Source organism: Pleurodeles waltl, chromosome 6, assembly GCF_031143425.1.
Source record: "Pleurodeles waltl isolate 20211129_DDA chromosome 6, aPleWal1.hap1.20221129, whole genome shotgun sequence".
Classification (NCBI taxonomy): domain Eukaryota; kingdom Metazoa; phylum Chordata; class Amphibia; order Caudata; family Salamandridae; genus Pleurodeles; species Pleurodeles waltl.
In genome coordinates this window covers 1101489920-1101509691 of record NC_090445.1, presented here as the reverse complement: position 1 = coordinate 1101509691, position 19772 = coordinate 1101489920, and positions in this window count along the sequence as shown.

The following is a 19772-nucleotide window of genomic DNA, read 5'->3' as shown; positions in this document are numbered from 1 at the left end:
CACCCTGACAATGATTACATTGAGGATGAACATCTGCAATACATCCACAAGTCTAGATGCCACCAGAGAAGCACAGGTAAGGGCTCACAGAACAGACGTAACCCACACTTTGAAGGTAAGTACCGTACACTTATTTCATTCTTTATTAGCATCTGTGCACAGGAGTGTTAACCAAATAACCCTCTATTTATACATAGGTTGTATATAGAGAAAAATGGAATGTGAACTAGGCCCGGAAAGTACTCTATGAAGATTATTACAGACAATGTACCAAATGAACCTAACACATGGCATAGATTACATACACTTCTGATGTTTAACTCATTTTCTCCGTCTCTTTTGTTCTCTGCTTACTACAACTCTATCTGCTTCTCATTCCGCACCAGTAACTTCTCTCTCACTCTCTGGTGCAGCTTCTCATGCCCAGTATAGTTGACAGTTCTGGAACACCTTTTTTAGGCTGAAGGCCGCCTCCCTGTTTGCAGTCGGTATCTGCACAATAGTGGTAACGAGCGGTTTGTAGCACCTCCAGTCTAGAGATGACCTGCACCGAAGCCTTTGCAATGTCACCATTTAGGCTGACAGACTAACAGGACAACATACATGTGGCATGGCAAGCCAGTCCATTACCCTCCCAAATCCCTGCGGCCTACAAAGGAGCTCTCTTGGCCTCTATTAATATGTAACAGATTCATCATGAAGGAGGCTCATAGTAGTGTTGATGTCATAACCCTAACTTTTCTGGTCAGAGACTTCCGCCTTTTAGTAACCGCTCACTAAATCCCTGTTTGATGCCCCTATATATGCCGTTACTCCTCATAATAATAAGAGCCTTCAATTACTAACCCTGCACCATCAACATTGATCACTACATAACCACATTCTTGGGTGAATTGCACGGGCTCTGACCTCTAAATACCCTGTTGGCACGGGCGTAGCTTCAGTGAGTGCGTGTGGGGTGTTCCACCCCCTTTATGAAAAGTATCTTGTGATAAGTAGTTGGGTACAGGGGCTTTTGGTGGGGTATCATGAGGTGTCAAGTCAGATCTCACCAGGAATTTTACACATAGAAAGAAAAATGCACACACTCTCTTGCCCTCAATCTGTTTGAGAATACATTGAAAATGCTGGTTATTTCAGAAAATAATGCACTTTCTCACACTTAGTGCCCCTACTAATATGCAGTCCTCTCCCTTTCTGCTGCCCCTAAGCCCCTCTTCTGCACCAGCTTGTCGTATATTGTGCTTTAACATTATGGGGGTTATTCCAACTTTGGAGGAAGTGGTAATCCGTCCCAAAAGTGACGGATATACCACCAGCCGTATTACAAGTCCATTATATCCTATGGAACTCGTAATACGGCTGGTGGTAAATCCGTCACATTTGGGACGGATTACCACCTCCTCCAAAGTTGGAATAACCCCCTATGTGTCAACGTGATTGTTGGGAAATGTGAAGCTCACACCCCACCCCCACCGCCCCTGCTTGTTGGTGTCGTTGCTCTTGCCCTGATGACTGCTTTCAGCACCCTCAATTGTCTCTATTGCTAGAGTCTTGACATCAATACGGTCTGTGACCTTGCAGGTAGTGATAATGCTCTGGTCCTACCCTAGACAATGTTTACTAATGGTGCAGTAGATCTCCTAAGTTTAAGGGTCATGGATACTGCAATGCAAGCTCAGCCTTATGCTCCCTCATATTGGGAGTCCATGCTGCCTTTATCTTCCTCCCCTTGTACTGCGCCTTCTAAAGGAAAAGACAATGGTTAATCATTTATCAGGTGAGCATGACACTATTATATGTTTTGTGTGTTTTGCGCGGAGCTCATACGTTGGGAAGAGTACATTCCTAACTTCATTTGGAGCACTATTATGTTTTTTGGCATGTGGATCATGAAACAGCAAGTACCAGTATTGTGTATTGCATGACTGGAATTTAAGGTTACATTGTTGCATGTATATTCAGTGGAGGTGATTTGAACACACATATTACAAACGTTCTACTGTAACTAACGTTTACCAGATTTCAATATTGGTTTTGGACAGACGAGGGAGCAATACACTAACCTGTGCCAGGGCATTGTGAGGGTATGTCAAAATTACACACTGTCTGTGAACTCAGGTATGAAGGTTGTTTCAATTATCCCTTCCAAGGCAATGGTAGGCACATGGCCGACCTTCATTCCACCAGCTTTTTTCCTACTATTGGCATGTTTTCCATTGGTGGGTGACCTGAGATCACACCAGTGTTTTCCACTTTCTTCAATATTCTATGGTGTCACACCAACTGCATTTATTTTCTCGTTGATCGCTTGACAATTTTTTATTGGCCTCAGGCATAGATAGTGATGCTTTGCTAAATAATTTATTATTGTTTGTGACTTAGGGCCTCATCACGAGGCTGGAGGTCTTTAGACTGCTGCTGCTGTGGCGGTCAGACCGCCACATTAGGACCCTGGCAGTCAGACTACCAGTGTTCTGCCCTGTCTGCCAGATTCGGTGATCTCGATGGACTGACAGTGCTGGAGATTGTAATCTGTCAGGACAGCGCTGCATGCAGAGCTGCCCTGCAGATTACGACCTCGTTAAGGCTAGCAGAGAACTGGTGCAGGGTGCCACAGGGGGGCCCCTGCACTGCCCATGTACTAGGCATGAGCAGTGCAGGACTCCCCTGCCCAGTACCCTCACAATGTTTACTGTCTGCTTTGCAGACAGTGAACATTGCAATGGTGCTGGTGTACAGTGAGGGCTACAGCATTGCCACCTGGCTCAATTACAAGCCAAAGACAATGCTGTAGCCTGTTTCCCGCTAGGCCAGCAGGCAGAAACTGAGGTTTCCCCCCACTGACCTAGTGGGAAACTCCTAATAGGTCCGGCTGGGTGGTCGCACGAAGGCAGGGGCCACTCTGTCGGGAGTTTGGCAGACGAGCTTTTCGGTCCACCAAACTAAAAATGAGTGCCTGAGTCCTCCATCGGTATTATAAATTCCACATCAGAAAATGTCTGTGTTTACCTCCTCTGTGTGTGAATTTAGTCTTTCCATGTTTAGATTTGGTGACACAGATGTCTACATCTACTCGCGGAGCTCTCCTGGCCTGGTTGTGATGTTATTATCCACTGCCCAATGTGACATTCACTATTTGCCACACTCTAGGCCTGATCCAAAGGGATAAACTTATACTGTTGTGTAAGATTACTATTTTTTTGTATTCACTAACTACGGCTTTAATTTTACTAGAAGTAATTTTATGATCACAGAGACTCCTCACTTGTGGTAGAGACTCTGCACAAATGAAAGGTAGGCCTTTTCTATCTTCTTATGTGCAAAGTTCTCCTCCCAAACTGTTGAGTCTCAGCAGACCTAAAATTATACTAGTTTGTGAATACCGAAACAAGAGTACACTTCAAAAAAACTGTAAGAGTAGCTTTTGTGAACCTGCCCATTGATTCGTAACTTGTAATGCGTAATGATTCACCATTTGAGAATTGTAAATTAACAAATGAAAATCGTAAGGAATCGCACATTGGTAATGACAATGCTTATGATAGCAAGTTAACTTACAAGGAGACACGCTTAGGTCGACAAACCTTTGGACCACGTTAGGAGACTTCCCAGTACGAGATGTCCTTTTGGCATCACAAATCAATAGGTCAATAGCCCAATCAATATTCACAGTAACTAATCAACAAGTTAATCAATAACATTTAACAAGAATCAATAGTTGAATACACCATGACCTTTTGGTCATGAATAGCCACACCAATTTAGTTAGATGTTAGGATATTTATTTCCCTATTGGTTACAATCTAATATCATCTCTGTTAATCTCATTAGCAATCAATCTCATTAAGAACTCATCTAATTAGCAATTAGAACGCAATTAATCAATGCATAGAGAATATTATTCAGCATTTAGACACATCATTAATATGAAGCAACTTAGCAAAGTCTCAGTAATACATGATTCAACGAAGCAAGAACTCAGTCATTTGTCTATTTGCACGGATAATTGTGAACGCTTTAACTAACCTCAAATTAGCATTAGCATGTTGGGCTTTATGCAAAACATTTTAGCAAACACGAATTTGGAAAACATCTAAACTATGGCCTCTATCAAAATAGCAGTTGGTACCTAGAAAGGAAAGGCAAACAGACAATTAAAATTTTGCATCAGATAGTTACCAATCCAACAGGTCAGCAAACAGCTTCCGTCTTCGTCCTCAGGACATCAGTCGATTCGCCATCAGCAGAGATAGGACGGGGAAAAGTCTCAATATAGCATAGCTAAGGAATAGGACTCTTCCCTCATATGGAAGAGAAGTAAGTATAAGTTAAGAATGGATGGTTTAAAGTATCAGGACAAAGCAAAAGGAACGATCAAGTCTCTGCGAAATAAGTGGAGTCTAAAAGTTTCTGCTCTGCGCGCCAAGCTCCTTGAGTCATTCTGTTAAATCAAAACGACCAAATTAGTCCATAATTTCTCATTGGATAATAATTGGTGCATCGTTATCTATGTCCAATAATCCTTCATGCATTTCGCCAGAATTTTCCACAAACCACAGTTCTTATGTCGCTGATTGGTCCATTTTATTGACGTCTTAATCGGTTGGAATGTCAGGTAAGAAAAGTTACACTTTACTCTCCAGTCAGTGTCCCCATTGTTCGCCCCTACTCTAGTCAGCCTTGCACCTGTTACGAATTACACTGTTGCATCCAGCAAGAATGTCTCCTCGGTTCTCATGAGAAAGAATTTACTACGGTTACATACACACAGCTAACTTCTGGAAAAGTACAGCTTTGTGTCCTTCAGGAAAACAGCACATTACACGTTTAGAAAATGCAGTTTAATACGAGACCAGGCAACTAGGCCCAGACCCTTGCTAAGCTAAGGCCCTAAATTAATAAACAACTCATAATACATAACTCTAATTATGATGTGCTAATACAAATTCAAAACATTAGTACATAGTTAATTCTGAATTGGCAACTTTCATTAGTCTTCGTATACATTGGTAGCCACTCCCCGTGGGCACATTTCAAACCTGTGCATTATTTCTATGTTAACACATTTTCTACGCAGCTTCATTAAACAATATATTGCAAGCTTTTCATGTTAATATTGCTTTTGAAAAGCACACTCCAATACTTAGTACTCGCAGATTTGCAATACAGAAACTGCAATTCAGATTAGATGTGTTTGCAGTTACCAAATCACAAAGACAAATGCATATACATCGAGTCCAAAGTGTCTTTCCTTTCCCACTCGTTAGGATTTCCCAACAGAGCACACAGCCAAAGATTCCATATATTCAGAATCCGGAAAAAATTACCACTTTAGTCTGGTACCAACACGGGCTTTCCATTTACTGACAAAAAAGGTTGTGTTCATTTCTTTACAAAATGTTGGGGATCAATCAATCAATCATCCTTATTCGGCTAGAAAAAGCCATACAAGTTAATTCTATTTCAAATACAATAAAAATACATACCAGCAATAAAAACTACACACAAATAAATAAACCCTCACATATGAAAGCCCCTCATAAAACGGGTGGTTTAATGCAGTTGATGTCCCAAACCTCTTCGTTGTAGCCTGAGAACTCCGCATAAAATTAATCACTGCAAAACATGTATGTAAAATATCGAATTTTGTACATGAACTAGGGCTGCCTATATGTATTTACAGCACCAAGAAAGTTTCCAATGTGATGAATATAATGTGCAAAAAAGAATAATATGCACTATAGTTTGCTTAGAAACGTTGCCAGAAGAGCACTTGAGAAGAGTAAAAAAAAACTCCGCCCTTCACCGAAAATATCACTGGAAAATAAATAATGTTGAAACAAAACCTAGCAAGAACCTAGTAAGATAAACTCGACGCCCCGTGTTACAAGTGGTGGACAAATAGAACTCAGATCCTGATAGTGATTTAATGAGGCTGTAATTAAAAGCTGACTGCAAAATCTGAAATTCCCTCACTCAACCCTCCTCTCACCATTAAAGAAAAATATCTCTAAACCAACATTTTGAGACAACTTTAATATTATCTGGGGCAGAGAAAACCTCTGGGATACCCCAACATATTAAAACATGATTTAACCCACCTTAGCCAAGGAGTGACTGACGAATTTTCAAGGGAAAGGCAGTCTAGAATAATCTCATTTGAAAAGCTTTCCTCCGGAATCCCCCAATCCCTTAACCAGTGTAAAAGACGACTAAGTCTAATTTTGTCTTCCAAAAAGTTCAAACTTGCTTCAGAGTGACAAATCCAATTGGAGAAGGAATGAGGAACTGCCAACAATCTACGTAGGATTTGTTCCACTTTTTGAAGTGGTTCCACATACTTATACCCCAAAACCCCAGCATCATAACTCGTTAGTGCAGAATACTTACTACTGTAAATAATGGCAACTTACCATACAGGTTTGTGACCAGGTTTTGTGACAAAGCTAAAACCGGACTCAGTAGATCTCTGAAACTGATTATCTCTTGATTAATGCGAGAATTTCCAGCTCAAGTTAAAATCAAATGAAATCCTCAAATACGTAAAAGTTTCTACCTTAGCTATTTCTACACCTCCTAGTTGAAAATGTTTGAGATGGATGCATTCAGGAAATGAAAGAGAAATAAAATAATACGTCAGGGCATAATCTGGTAATTCTCCTTTTAGTCTTTTGGGGGATGGAGAATTATCTGACACTGGAGTTCAAAATCTCAATACCAGACCACAGTCCTTTAACATCTTTTAGAATTTTAAAAGGAAAAGGTTCTCCATAAGGTGCTGGGTGATGCCAAAGATCACTGTGTTTCATTGCCATTAACTTCCATGAATCCTGAGCCAAAGACATCTATAAAACGGTATCCTACAAAGTGGGTTGCAGAAACGAAACACCATACAGGTAAAGGCAGAAAGCAAACAATAACAATCTGACGTACATTCATTTAGTTATAATAAAAACTGTGGGGCTTTCATTGAAGCAATTAGTTTCTTTACCATTGTTCATTCTTTGTTGCACACTGTATCACCCTATTCATGTATTTAATATAGAGGGTTCAAAAGGACTCCGTATGCTTGTCAGTGGTGCAGAAAAAATATTATGGATGGGTTGCTCCAGAATTGGAACATACAATTTAGAAGAACGCACCTTTTCCTTCCACAAAGCAATGACAGCATTTCTGTTCTGCTACACATTCCAGACCATTGTTACATTGTTGACAGTGAGAAATATACCAGTCTAAAAATAAATTCACTCTACGGATTAGCTGGAAGGATTTATGTTCCAGCAATAGTTGTGAACAAGCAGATACACAGTTGTCATAAAGTACAGCCTGGTCATATCCAAAGAGTTTTGTCCCAGCTCCAAAGATGAGCTTCAGCTATGGAGATCAGCATTGGTCAGCAGTCCTCCATTGCTCTGTACCATCAGTTGTCCAATTCTGAGAGCACTAGAGATTCTATGTCAGGACCGGAGGCTCCGATTATGCTATCTCTTTCTTTACTGTCTTGTCTTAAAATAGCAGCCAATCAAATACAAGTAAACAGAAAAACTACACATCTCATGATGCTTAACATAATGTCACATGGTCCAATCACCAAGCACAACCTCTGTCAATAATACTCTTGACTCCCAAAGTTACTTCCTCTTTCTTTGCTGCTTTGCAGCAGATAAGTAACCCACATTTATTCTCTTAAGGGATCCTCCAAACAGTTTTGGGTTTTCGCCTAGAGTTCATCAGTACTCTCATGCAGCACAAACCACCCCCCAGATGTGTTTTTCCCTAGAAAATCAAGTTTTTATAGACAAAGAGGTGCAGGCACTATTAGACAAAGGTGCGGTTCAATTTTCCTCCCCTCACCCTTATGGTTTTCTCAGTCCTATTTTTGTGTTAGACAAAAAAGGAGGAGGACACCGTCTTGTCCTAAATTTAAAGGAATTCAACCATTGGATGCTGTACAGATATTTCAAGATGGAGGGCATCGACATGCTGAGAGATATTCTGTTAGAAGGAGATTGGATGGTTCGCTTGGACCTAAAGGATGCTTATCTGTCGGTTCCAATTTACCCCCCTCACAGGAGGTTTCTGCAATTTCAGTGGAAAGGCCAGTGTCTGGAGTTTCTTTCTCTCCAGTTCGACCTGTCTTCAGCCCCTTGGTGCTTCACAAAGTTACTGAGGCCTGTGATGGAATGGCTGAGATCCAAAGGAATCTGTCTGGTAATTTATCTAGACGATATTCTGTTGATGGCTCAGTCCCCCCAAGTACTTCTGTCTCATTTGAACTAGACCATCAGTCTTCTGCAAGAGTTAGGTTTCCTTATCAATGCGCAGAAGTCATTATTGACACCGACTCATGTGATAGACTTCCTGGGTTATCAGATAAATTCAATACTTTGTCAGCTTATTCTGCCTTCTCAGAAGATTCGCAATATCAAGAGAGAGTTGAGATAGATATTGATCAGTCCGACTGTTTCTCTGAGAATCACAGCCAGGGTAGTGGGATTGTTAGCCTCGTCTATTCAGGCAATCTTCCCAGCACCGTTACACTACCGAGCTTTACAGAGACTGAAGATCAGACATCTCCAACAGGGTCTGAGTTATTCAGAGCAGATTCCTTTGACACTAGAAGTAAGATCGGAAATTCAATGTTGGCTCCATCATATGGAAGCTTGGAACGGCAGAGCGATTTTCGGATCTCATCCGGAAGTAGTGATCGAATCTGATGCCAGTCATTGGGGGTGGGGAGCCCGTTGCAACTCCCTAGCGACAGGGGGCAGATGGTCGGAATGGGATCAAACCTTGCATATCAATTGCCTGGAATTTCTTGCGGGTTCCTTTGCAATAAAGAGTCTTTCCCCTCAGAAGACAGATTGTTCAATACTTTTACAGATGGACAATGTCTCAGCAGTGAGATATGTCATCAAACTGGAAGGGACAAAATCCAGAATTTTGGCGGAGATTGGCAAGGATTTTTGGCATTATTGTCTGACACAACGATTAGTGGTTATAGCGGAATACCTACCGGTAGAGCAGAACACTATAGCGGACTGGAATTCCAGATACCTGACAGATTCCAGCGACTGGAAACTAGATCCAATGATTTTCTCTTCAATAATCAGGGAATGGGGCAGTTGCGAGGTGGACCTATTTGCATCTCGTCTCAACTGACATATTCCGAATTTTTACAGTTGGCGTCCAGATCCTTGTGCATTGCAGACAGATGCATTTCTCCAGGACTGGTCTCAGTTTTAGGGTTATGCTTTTCCACCGTTTTTGATGATTGTCAGGGTGTTGTCTCAGGTTCTGAGACAAAAAACAGAGATTATTCTGGTGACACCCGTCTGGAGAGTAGAATCTTGGTTCCCTATAGCTCTGCATTTAACTTGTGCCTCTACTCTTCTCATTCCTCCTCGTCGGAATCTTCTTCTGAACCCAGAGGGCCTTCAACATCCAATGATCTTGTCAGGGAAGTTGACTCTGATAGCTTGGTTGATTTCAGGTCAAGATGGAGTACCCCAGGTATTTTGCAACAAGCTGCGGATTACATCAAACAGTCCTGGGCCGGTAGTACCCATAAAAGATATGAATCAGCCTGGTGCAGATGGAATAGTTGGTGTGATGGAACAGGTGCCAATCCGGTGGAAGCACATATTGAGTTGATCATTAACTTCCTAGCGGAATTAGCAAGTTCTGGTTTAGCATACCGGACGATCAATAATTTTTGATCAGCCATTTCAGTGGGACATATTCATTTGGAAGGTAAACCAGTAGGAGAACATCCTTTAATTTGTAAATTACTGAGGGGTGATACGTCTCTCTAAACCTCCTCAAGCTAAATATTCAGCATATGGGATGTAAATGTTATTTTAAAAATTTTAGATTCTTGGCCTGCAAACAGGTATTTGTCTCGCAAACAGCTTTCGGCGAAATTGACCATGCTTTTATGTCTCATTTCTTGTAAGAGAGTTTCAGATGTCAGAGCACTAGATTTAGCTGGTAGAGTATATTCCCCAGCGGGAGCTACTTTTACGGTGACAAGAAGGACTAAAACAAATTACAGGTCAGTATCATATCCAATATATCCTGACAGTTATGTGTTGTTCAATGTTTAAAAGAATATGAAGTTGTTACAGAAGAGTTTATACATGATGTTAAAGGTCAATTGTTAATTTCTTTACAAAAACCTTTTAAACCAGTCTCTTCAGCTACTATAGCAAGATGGATGATGTGGTTAATGAATGAAGCGGGTATTGATACCAACATATCTGGAGCTTATTCTGCCAGAGGAGCTATGGCCTCTAAATCATATGCTCTAGGTTCCCGTTTGGAAGACATTATGAAGGCTGCAGATTGGTCTTCTGAGAATACTTTTCGTAAGTTTTACCACAAACCTGTGTTGGATGTAGCCTCTGTAGTAATAGAAAAGCTTTAAACTAGCATAATTGGAGCCCCCAGTCCTGACATACAATAAAAAAAATTCTACCTTACGCGTCAAGTTTTTTCAATTCTATTAAGGACACAGAGGCGAGGATTATCCCACCCATAGAACATTTGTTATTGAATAAATACTTAACTATTAAAGTTGTTGAATTATTAATCTTACCCTCACGTTTATTATATGGATGTTCATTTATAGAAGCGTATTCATATTATTTTGGATATTACCTATCTGTTTTATTATTTATAGGTTCTGACCAGAAGAACTCCTGAATTCTTAAGACTTAATGACAAGTTTTGTACATAAGTTTTCTTCAGGGACTTTTTCCCTTCAAGTTGGAGTCTTCGAGTTCTGTTATCTGGTGGTAGTGGATGTTCCTGACTCCTAAAATTCTACTCTGATGTAAGAAGTTTAGTTTTCAATTTGAACTGTATCTGATTTGATCAAAGAAAGAGGAAGTGATGTTGAGGGTCAAGAGTAGTATGGACAGAGGTCGTGCTTGGTGATTGGACCATGTGACATTATGTTAAGCATCATGGGATGTGTAGTTTATGTGTTTACTTGTATTTGATTGGCTGCTATTTTAAGACAAGAAAGTAAGGAAAGAGATAGCATAATCCTCGCCTCCGTGTCCTTAATAGAATTGAAAATTCTTGACGCGTAAGCTAGAAAAATGTTTATTCATCACCACAGAGTCTGCCATTTTGAGTTGTAATATCTTGCAAAACATTACAATAATGGTGGGTTCAGAGGCTCCTCCTTCTACGTATCATGTGCTCACATACCTCCCTCTGGTGAATGTGGAATGAAGCTTTGAACGCTGCTAGTTACAGCTCATTATTAAAGCCACGGGAGCTGTTGAAATGGCTCCTGTAAGACTGAAATGCAGGCCCCTGGCATGCAATGTCATAACTATAGTGACTATCAAAACTCCTATTCCAGTGATACGAGGTTGCGCACAGGCCAGGAGCAGCTAGGTGGCCAGAGTATCAGCAACTGCAAGCAGTTAGGTGACCCAGGAAAAGCCTTGTAAGCTTGACAGACTTATCCTGTACTTGGCACTGGCTTCAGTTGCTTCCAGCAGCGTCATCCTTGGAGAATGGCGCAGTCTGGGTTAATTAAGGTTGTGATAATGAACTGCTGGGAGAGATTAGGAGGAATTTTATGTGGGTTTCTCACGCTGTGCAGCTCTCTCCATACTCAGTTTGCATTGCTTAAGGTAAAACTGGTAAAAATGCCTCTCATGAATTCCAGAGGTCCTGAGCTGGTTAACCAGTAACAGCGAATAAAGCTCCTTACCCAATTTATTTCACTAAGTGAATTGTTGTTTTTTGCTTGCCATCTGATATTTTGGAAAAGGAGGACAGCTGTTCGCCAGACGGGACCACAGAGGTTCTTATTGGATTGAACAAGTAGCAGTTATATATTAGTGTGAGGCAAAGCCCACAGCAGAGAGGAAGGCAGCTGTGATGTATAGGGCCTATGACCCACAGAGTTCACAGAGTTGAGAATTTTGTAACTTCTGTGTAGTATTTTTCTGGCAGTCAAGTCTGTTAGCTTGATCATTTTTTGTTTTCAAATAAAATAATCTTTGATAATGCAAAAAGAAGAGGGACAAGGAATTTAGAGGAAACACAAAGAGAACTTTAATATTAAAAATACCATGGGTGCACCTGACAGTCCCTCTGCAGTATGCCTCGGACTGACAAATGATAATAGGACCTTAAAAGTATAACAAGCGGATCCTACAGCCTCCTTAGTCTCTTCTATGAAAAATATTCTTGGGGAGCGTTTTAAACCCCAAAAGGTGGAATATAATCCACCTACTCCTTTAATTAAGAATAGAAGAACAGAAACACGGACATAAACTCTTTTTTGATTTTCATTATAGACGTTGAGAATCTCAACTATATTCTTCTGAATAAATGATGCTGGTTCTGAAAATGAGGGAAATAGGAAATTAGAGCTGGAAAAGCGTAGATGAAAGTAAAGCTATGTCTCCTTCACTATACTTCTATATTAAACAATAGGTTAGGAAAAGAGCAACGCGCAATCTGTTTTTTTAGTTGGCATATCCATGGTTTAAAGAGTTTAATATTGTTAGATGAAATGAATGACATTTTGGCACAGTACAGTATGGTTTAGTTTTAAGAAATGCACAAGTGTAAGGATGGTCAATATGTGACAGGTTTATACAAACAATCAGCAAGCAATCATCAATGTAATGGGTCGGGCTTTGGAGGCCTTTTAAGTCTTATCTCAATTTAAGATTGCCACATCTGTAATACAGAAGAATTCTTAATACTATTGGATGTAACTCTGTAAAATTCATCTATATCACAATTCTGCTTATATGGATGTACTAATAACAGTAAATGTATATTTGACAATATTATATAAATTTTATAATTCGAGACAATATGTTTTTGTGAAACATATCAGGCACAACCATAAAACACAATTTAATTATAACAACATCATAAAAACATTACCACACACTGTCAGCCAGACGTTTTATAAAAACTCAATGAGTAATAAACTACATAATAAGACAGACAAGAAAAAAACATTCAGGAGGATCAACATCCACAGGGAACCAGGATTAGGAAGTCATGTCCAGGGAATCAGTACCCCAGGCGGACCTATCAAAACGAGAGCCCTATTAGCAGTGCTTAAACAAAGGTGGGCTTATAGGTTCACTCTATTAGAAACCCGTTGTTTCCTTATAGCAGTCATACACTTTAAAAATGAGCAAATGCTGCTGCAAAGTGTAGGGGAATTTAATAATTGCAGATACAGCAAAGGCTCACCACATCTTCTAATACCACAAGGTGTAATTAACGGAATTAGGAACCTTTTGGATTATACCACATAATGCTTGCAGAAGATGGTGAAGTGAAGCATGCTCTGGGGTGAGGACTCGACACAGAGACAGAATAACATATTACTAGGATCAAATTGTCCTAGTGGTAAACCTGAATGCCACCTCATAATCCCAAGCCAGAACCTGGCTAAAAAGTCTCTGTCCAAGATGGAGTCCACCCAAGACAGTTATAGCTCCTTATTGTGAGTCATTTGCAGATTGACCCATTGCCTTATGGAGGTTTTATCGAATTTACCTTCCTTTCTGAGCTGCATTTTCCTGGTTTGAGATGCTTTTCTAACACAAGTTAGGTCGGCCTTATAGTAGAAGGGGAAGAAAAGAGTTTGGGGCTCCTTAGGACAGACAAGTTATATTTGATGTTCTGCAACCATGGAATGGCCAAGGCACTGTCACAGGCAAGACAATCCATGATCACCATCCTATTCAGACTTGCATGAGGATTCAACCTGATAGCACACCTTAGAGTCAGGGGGACCAAATAATAATAAAGTCTTCAATGAACTCCACACCAAATTCTTGGTGTACTATCTAGGTAGCGCAATCCGGGGGTAGACCCAGGATGCAATGCAGAACCCTGTTCTCTTTGGTCTGTTGTGTAGCAACGTTCGAGTGTCCCTATATGCTAACCCCATAAATAAGAATGGGGGATGGATTTGCTCATGAATAGTTCCAGCAGAGGGGCCATTGGCTTCCTACCAGTGTGTGAAGCAAGGGTGAAGATGTAACTGGTGGCACTAATAAAGCTTTGGGAGGCTTTATACTTACAGTGACCCCAGTTTCCCTTGGCATCAAGGGCCACAGACAGGTAAGAAATATCCTGGGTGGGGGCACCCTGGTGGCCTTAGAGATATATGCTCTTTCGTTTCATGGATTTAGGCTCACAAAACATGGTGTAAGTTTTCAAGCAGTTTGTGGTTAAACCTAGTGATGCCATGAAGCTAACAGATGTCCAAAAGATGTAAAACATGGACTTTTTTCTTGCCCACCATCGGAACATCTGCGGCACAGACAGATAGAGTCACCTGAAGGTCATTAATATACAACAAGAAAAGGATTTGCTCTAGTACTCAACTTTGTCAAACACCCTTCACCAGCGAAAAGCTGGAGGTGTGCTCCCCAGCAGGGTCATACCTGATGGATGCTGAAAAATCAAAGAGCAAGCCTTACAAAAATTGAAGAAGCCCTGGATCTACCTACAGATCACTCATCAAGGCCCACAGCATAGATCTAACCACATTGTCAAAGGTGCTAGACAGATCCATGAAGGCTACGCAGATGGAGCCCCGCTTCGCAATGGTGTACTTACTAATAAGCAGTTATTAGTTAAGACATTGCACCAGCATTTCAAGACCCTCCCGGAAACCACACTGCAACATCAACAGTATATTAATCTTCCTGGATAGGATAACAAGCGCTCCAACACAGCCCTCTCAGCGACTGTTATCATAGAATCCAGTAGGGAGATAGGGTGATAACAACTTGGATACTAAAAGTCACTCTTTTTAAAGATGGGTACAATAGTGGCAGTATGCCATGTGTCTTGGAGGCCAATACAACTAAAGGCATTAAAACAGTTACATAGTAGAGGGGCCCATAATTCCGGGGCATATTTGTACAGATTTATAAGGAACCTATCAGGTCCTCTTTTTTGATGGGGGGGTAATTATGGCTTCCCAGACCTCTTCCTAAGTGAATTTCATAGACGTTAGAAAGACCACTGAAGGCTCAAGGCTTTCCTGGGACGTATCAGAGCAGTAAAGGGCACTAAAGTCGTTCACCCAGGCCTCTGGGCTAGTAGTGATGATGACCGAATAAACACTGGACCCCAAGGTAATAATGTCCTTTACCACGTTCCAGAAGGTCATGGAATCATTCTTCCTAAATGACTGATCCAACCTCCTCCAATACTCTATTTTGATCTACTTGTGCCTACTGCTCAAAGTCCCCTCTTATACATAACTCTAACCTCTTCTCATGTTACTCCTTTAGGGCATATGTAACTTTGCAATGGACTTCCTAACATGAAACTCAAACCACTTTGCCCCTGTGGTAGCCTTCCTGGCTGGCTTCATAAGGAGATTGCTAATAACTAGACTCAATATGCCAAAATATTTAGCCCTAACCTGCCAGTCATTCAGGGGGGTCAAGCAGTTAATCAGCATGTTAAGATGGTTGGTGCACAGATTTTCCTCCACAACTCCAAAGTCAACATTCCTCCAAGCTAAATGGCACCCTTTAGAGATAACAGTTAGAGATGAGGGGTGAATGCCACTAGCCCTACTTTCCCCCTTGTCAATGCTAAGACCCAGCCACGGGGGTTATAGTCACTCAAAGCTGTTACAATAGGTTCCCTCTAATGACCCAACTCATAAGGGCCCTAGAAACAAAAATATAATTGATAGGCTGGATCAACAGCGTCACAATCATTAATGGGATCAAGTAAAGTGACTACATTTATAAGGGCCCTAGCTTTCGAATCCCCTTACTGGGGATCAACCCTCAGAACAGCTGGCTTATTACCTGAGTTGTGTGAACAAGTTTAATGTTAAAGGCGTCGCCCACTACAGTATGGAGCCCTTGGTTCAAATGAGCTAGCTCAGTATCTAGGCCCTGTATAAACTTTAACAAGTTAAAAATATTGGTGCATGAATTAGTTCCAAAAAGCCCATTATAAAAATGAATAACAGCAAGATGTACACCGTTAGGCCAAGTTAAGAAAAAGGCTTGAGTAGTAGGACACACACAGCATAACAAACACATTTTATACTCAAAGGTGACTCATAAAATAGGCCATTAGTCCTCCCTTGGCTCATCAGGCAGGGGACAGGGTTGCCAGGACCAGGTAAGCAACATACCCATCCACACTTATAAGTTCCGTGACCTATGTCTCTTGCAGGAATATCATGTTATGGCTCAATATGAGTGTGGCCCAGTAACCATCCTTTTTGCTAGATAGTCCAGCGACAGTCCAGAAGAGTAATTTAACCTGATAGATAAAAGTCCACTGGACTAGTTGAGCAACCTTCAACATTGTTAACCATGGGGGGAGATTTTAAGGGGGCCAACAGAGCCTTGGCCCAGGGGAAATCTGTCAGTGACCACAGGAAACATAGAGGCAGGTGACAGGTGGGTGCGGTCGTCCCTCATACAGTGCCCTTTAGGTTGCCTACCTGGGCCTTGGTCCGCCTCCTGCAATAAACACATGGGTGTATTGGGGCCATTCCCAAGTCAATCCGTGTCGGTTAAGCTCCCCAAGGGTCCAAATTGATTCACAGATATTATAGGACAAAGGCTAGGCTTGCTTGGCACTCCAAGTTGTCACAACTAGCAGGGTGGGTTGCCAAGGGCCTATAAAAATAAAAATAAGCAAATGGTAAGATATTGATGCTATTGGGCTTCTGCCAGCCTTGGGAAAGGCCCTGTTCAAATTCCCTGCTACTCTCGATATTAGGAGAGTGATAATGACACAGTCACCTGGGACTGCCTTTTGCGACTTCTCAACCAAGCCCACCCTTCTGACCATTAACACTTCATTAAATAACATGTCTTCACACTGCATGCTGTTTTGGATCCAGTAAATGGATTCAACAAGTCCTCGGTAGGCTCAGCCACACCAGGTTAAAGGATTGGCACATCCGCACAAGTACAATGACCTAGGAACAAGCAGGAGGTGGAAGATCACACTGAGATATAGAGCCCAGAACCAAACCCAAATGGCTACTAATAGCAGGAGTATTAGTATAAACAGGGAAGGGCTCCTCTCGATGTCCCTGTGCCTGGCAAGCTGATATAGCAAGGGTAGTTGCGTGAGGTGCAATGGATGCTTGTTTGGACAGGCCCTCGTCACACCTTAAATCCTTACTCCAATTTGCACTCACTGATTGGGTGCTCACTTGATGGTGACTAGATGTAACATTATTGGCAATCATGCAGGATGGGTTAGAGCACCCAGTGCCTTGCTTATGGTTGAGATTTGTTAATTTCGCCTCAATAGACTCCATGTGGTATAATAGTCCTTTTAATTAGGCATCCAAGATCTTCACAATCATTTTGCCCAAACAGTTCATCATGTTCTCAGTACTGACCACTGGGGGCCCCCCCAGTTTGCAGATTTACACCCCTTTGGGCTCAAGTGCGATCTGGAGTTGCTTGATTTCCGAGTATTGCCTTTTTTGTGTTTGGAACTTGAAGGTTTAACTAACTTAGGAAAAGGCATAATTCGAAGTGTGGCGCATGAGGGAGACAAGATGACTGACGAGTGAACCTGTGTTCGTAGCTAATACCCAGTGTAATTGACCACAGAGACAGCATCTATTGGGGGGCTGATGGAAGCTAGAAAAGTGTCAGGTATAACGTCAGCTTCACTACTAGTCACAGCATGAGCAAGAGAAAGCCATCTTCCTACATCTTTATTAATTTCTTCAACAACCTTTGAAATATACCTGCTGAGCATGCTGGCCTTTTGTTTAGCGGAGGACTGCCCTCCGTTCTGGTTTCAAACTTCTGTTTAGACACGCTTCCAGTGCAGGAGTGCACACTGCAAAGAACAAGAGAGTACTAGTTTGCAAACACTGCCCACGAGACAGCAGCCGTCAGGGCAATGGTTCCCACTCACAGGACAAACAACCACTGGACAAAGAGCAACCATGGGGTATGAATATAAAGTGGAAGAGTTGGCATACCCCAGGAGGCCGATGTTAGTGGGTTTGGTCCAGTCCAGCCTCATCAGGCCATGGAAGGGTGCAAAGGGGCCCATTGTTGGCCTGGGCTTTGCCCAGGAGCATCCCACGAGCATCCCGCACTGCTGGAAGGATGGGGCATGCTTTGAGCGTGTTGAAGATTAGTGGCCCTGCCCTCCTCCTCCTAGCATGTTGCAGCTCCTTCAGGGGCTGAGGCTTCTGGAAATGGTGGTCCCTTGCCATGGGACTAACAGCACTCACAAGGGATCTGTGACCTAGCAAAGTCCCATGCTGAGTGAAAGCAGGGGCATGCTTTGAGCATTTTGAAGATTGGTTGCCCCGCTCCCTCCTCTCACGTTGCACCTCTTCCAGGCACAGAGGCTTCTGGAAATTGTGGCCCCTTGCCACAGGACTAACACCACTCACAAGGGGTCTTTAACCATGCAAAGTCCAGCTGCTAAGTAATGATTTGAGCAATATAATGTCTATGCTCCCCAACAGACCAAATGTATCTTTAGATGATTTCAATCTCAGATTTAATCCTCAATCAGAGTAGTGATTGAGTAATTAAGTCAGAATGAGGTAATGTCCACTTAGAAAATGTAATCACTATTTTTCCAGAATGTTTAGTATCTAAGCGTGCTCAAAATATACATTCTATTTTGGGGAACAGGGGTTTGATATTCTTAAATTGTCCCTTTCAATCTGACGTTCCTGCCGCATAAACATGCATTCAGGGATTGCAAATATACACAGTCAGTTATATTTTTACACCAGCTTGGTACTTCAGAATACTGAGGGTCTCATTTACATATTGGCATAAAGGGTTCCCTGTCGCAGAGGTGACCAAGTACCCTTTCCACCACCTTAATTATTCGCCCGTCCAGTTTAAATGCAGGTGGACCTTTGGTGTAACCACAAAGAGAGTGCTCCGTCTTCACCGTGGTTACACCCTACTGAGAAAGGGTTGTTGGGAATGGATCTGTATATCCGCCCACCTAGTTTAGATGGGTGGATATACAGGGCAGTTTTCACAACCTTTCATCACCAGGAAAACACTGACGGTAATTGGCAGAGAAAATTGCAAAATGCTCCCCCTCGTCAACTTCCATGGTGGGGGTTGCAATGTTTTTTGGGTTTTTTCCAAAAACAAAAACTGGAACAATGCTGTAAGGGTCTGTCGTGTTTGACGGCACTATCAGTCCAGTCACTACTCACTGCGCTAGGAAGGGATGGGGCGGGTGCAGCGTGCAGGGGGGAGAGAGAGCATTTAATAAAAAAAGAAAAAAAAAAGTACCTGCTCCTCTTTTCCTCATTACTGCAGACAGACACAGCCTCCCAGCCTGCCCTGCAGCCAATCTCGATTTTGCTCAGAGCAGTGTTAGGATTGGTTTGGAGTGCCCAGCCAGGGCGCTCCCAGGCAGCCTGGGAACCTGTGCCTGCTCTCTCCAGCCCAGCAACACAGTGATGGGCTGGAGCGAGCACTGTGGGCATGTGTGTTTGGCTGGCCCGAGATGGACGGCCAAACACATATGCGCACTGAGGGGAGTACACAGTGCACTCCTATCATCCCCGTCATCCTACATGGTCCTGCCTCTTTCACAACGAAAGGATAATAACCATAGCTTATTATCCTTTCATTGTGAAAGGTTTGCAGCTTCTGTTGCTAGCGGGGGTGACGCTCCTCTGCCATAGCGGAGGAGCCGCCGCTGACTATCACCCTGGCAGAGGGCAGCCCAACTGCCAAAAACTAACTAGAGCCCTGATTTTCAAG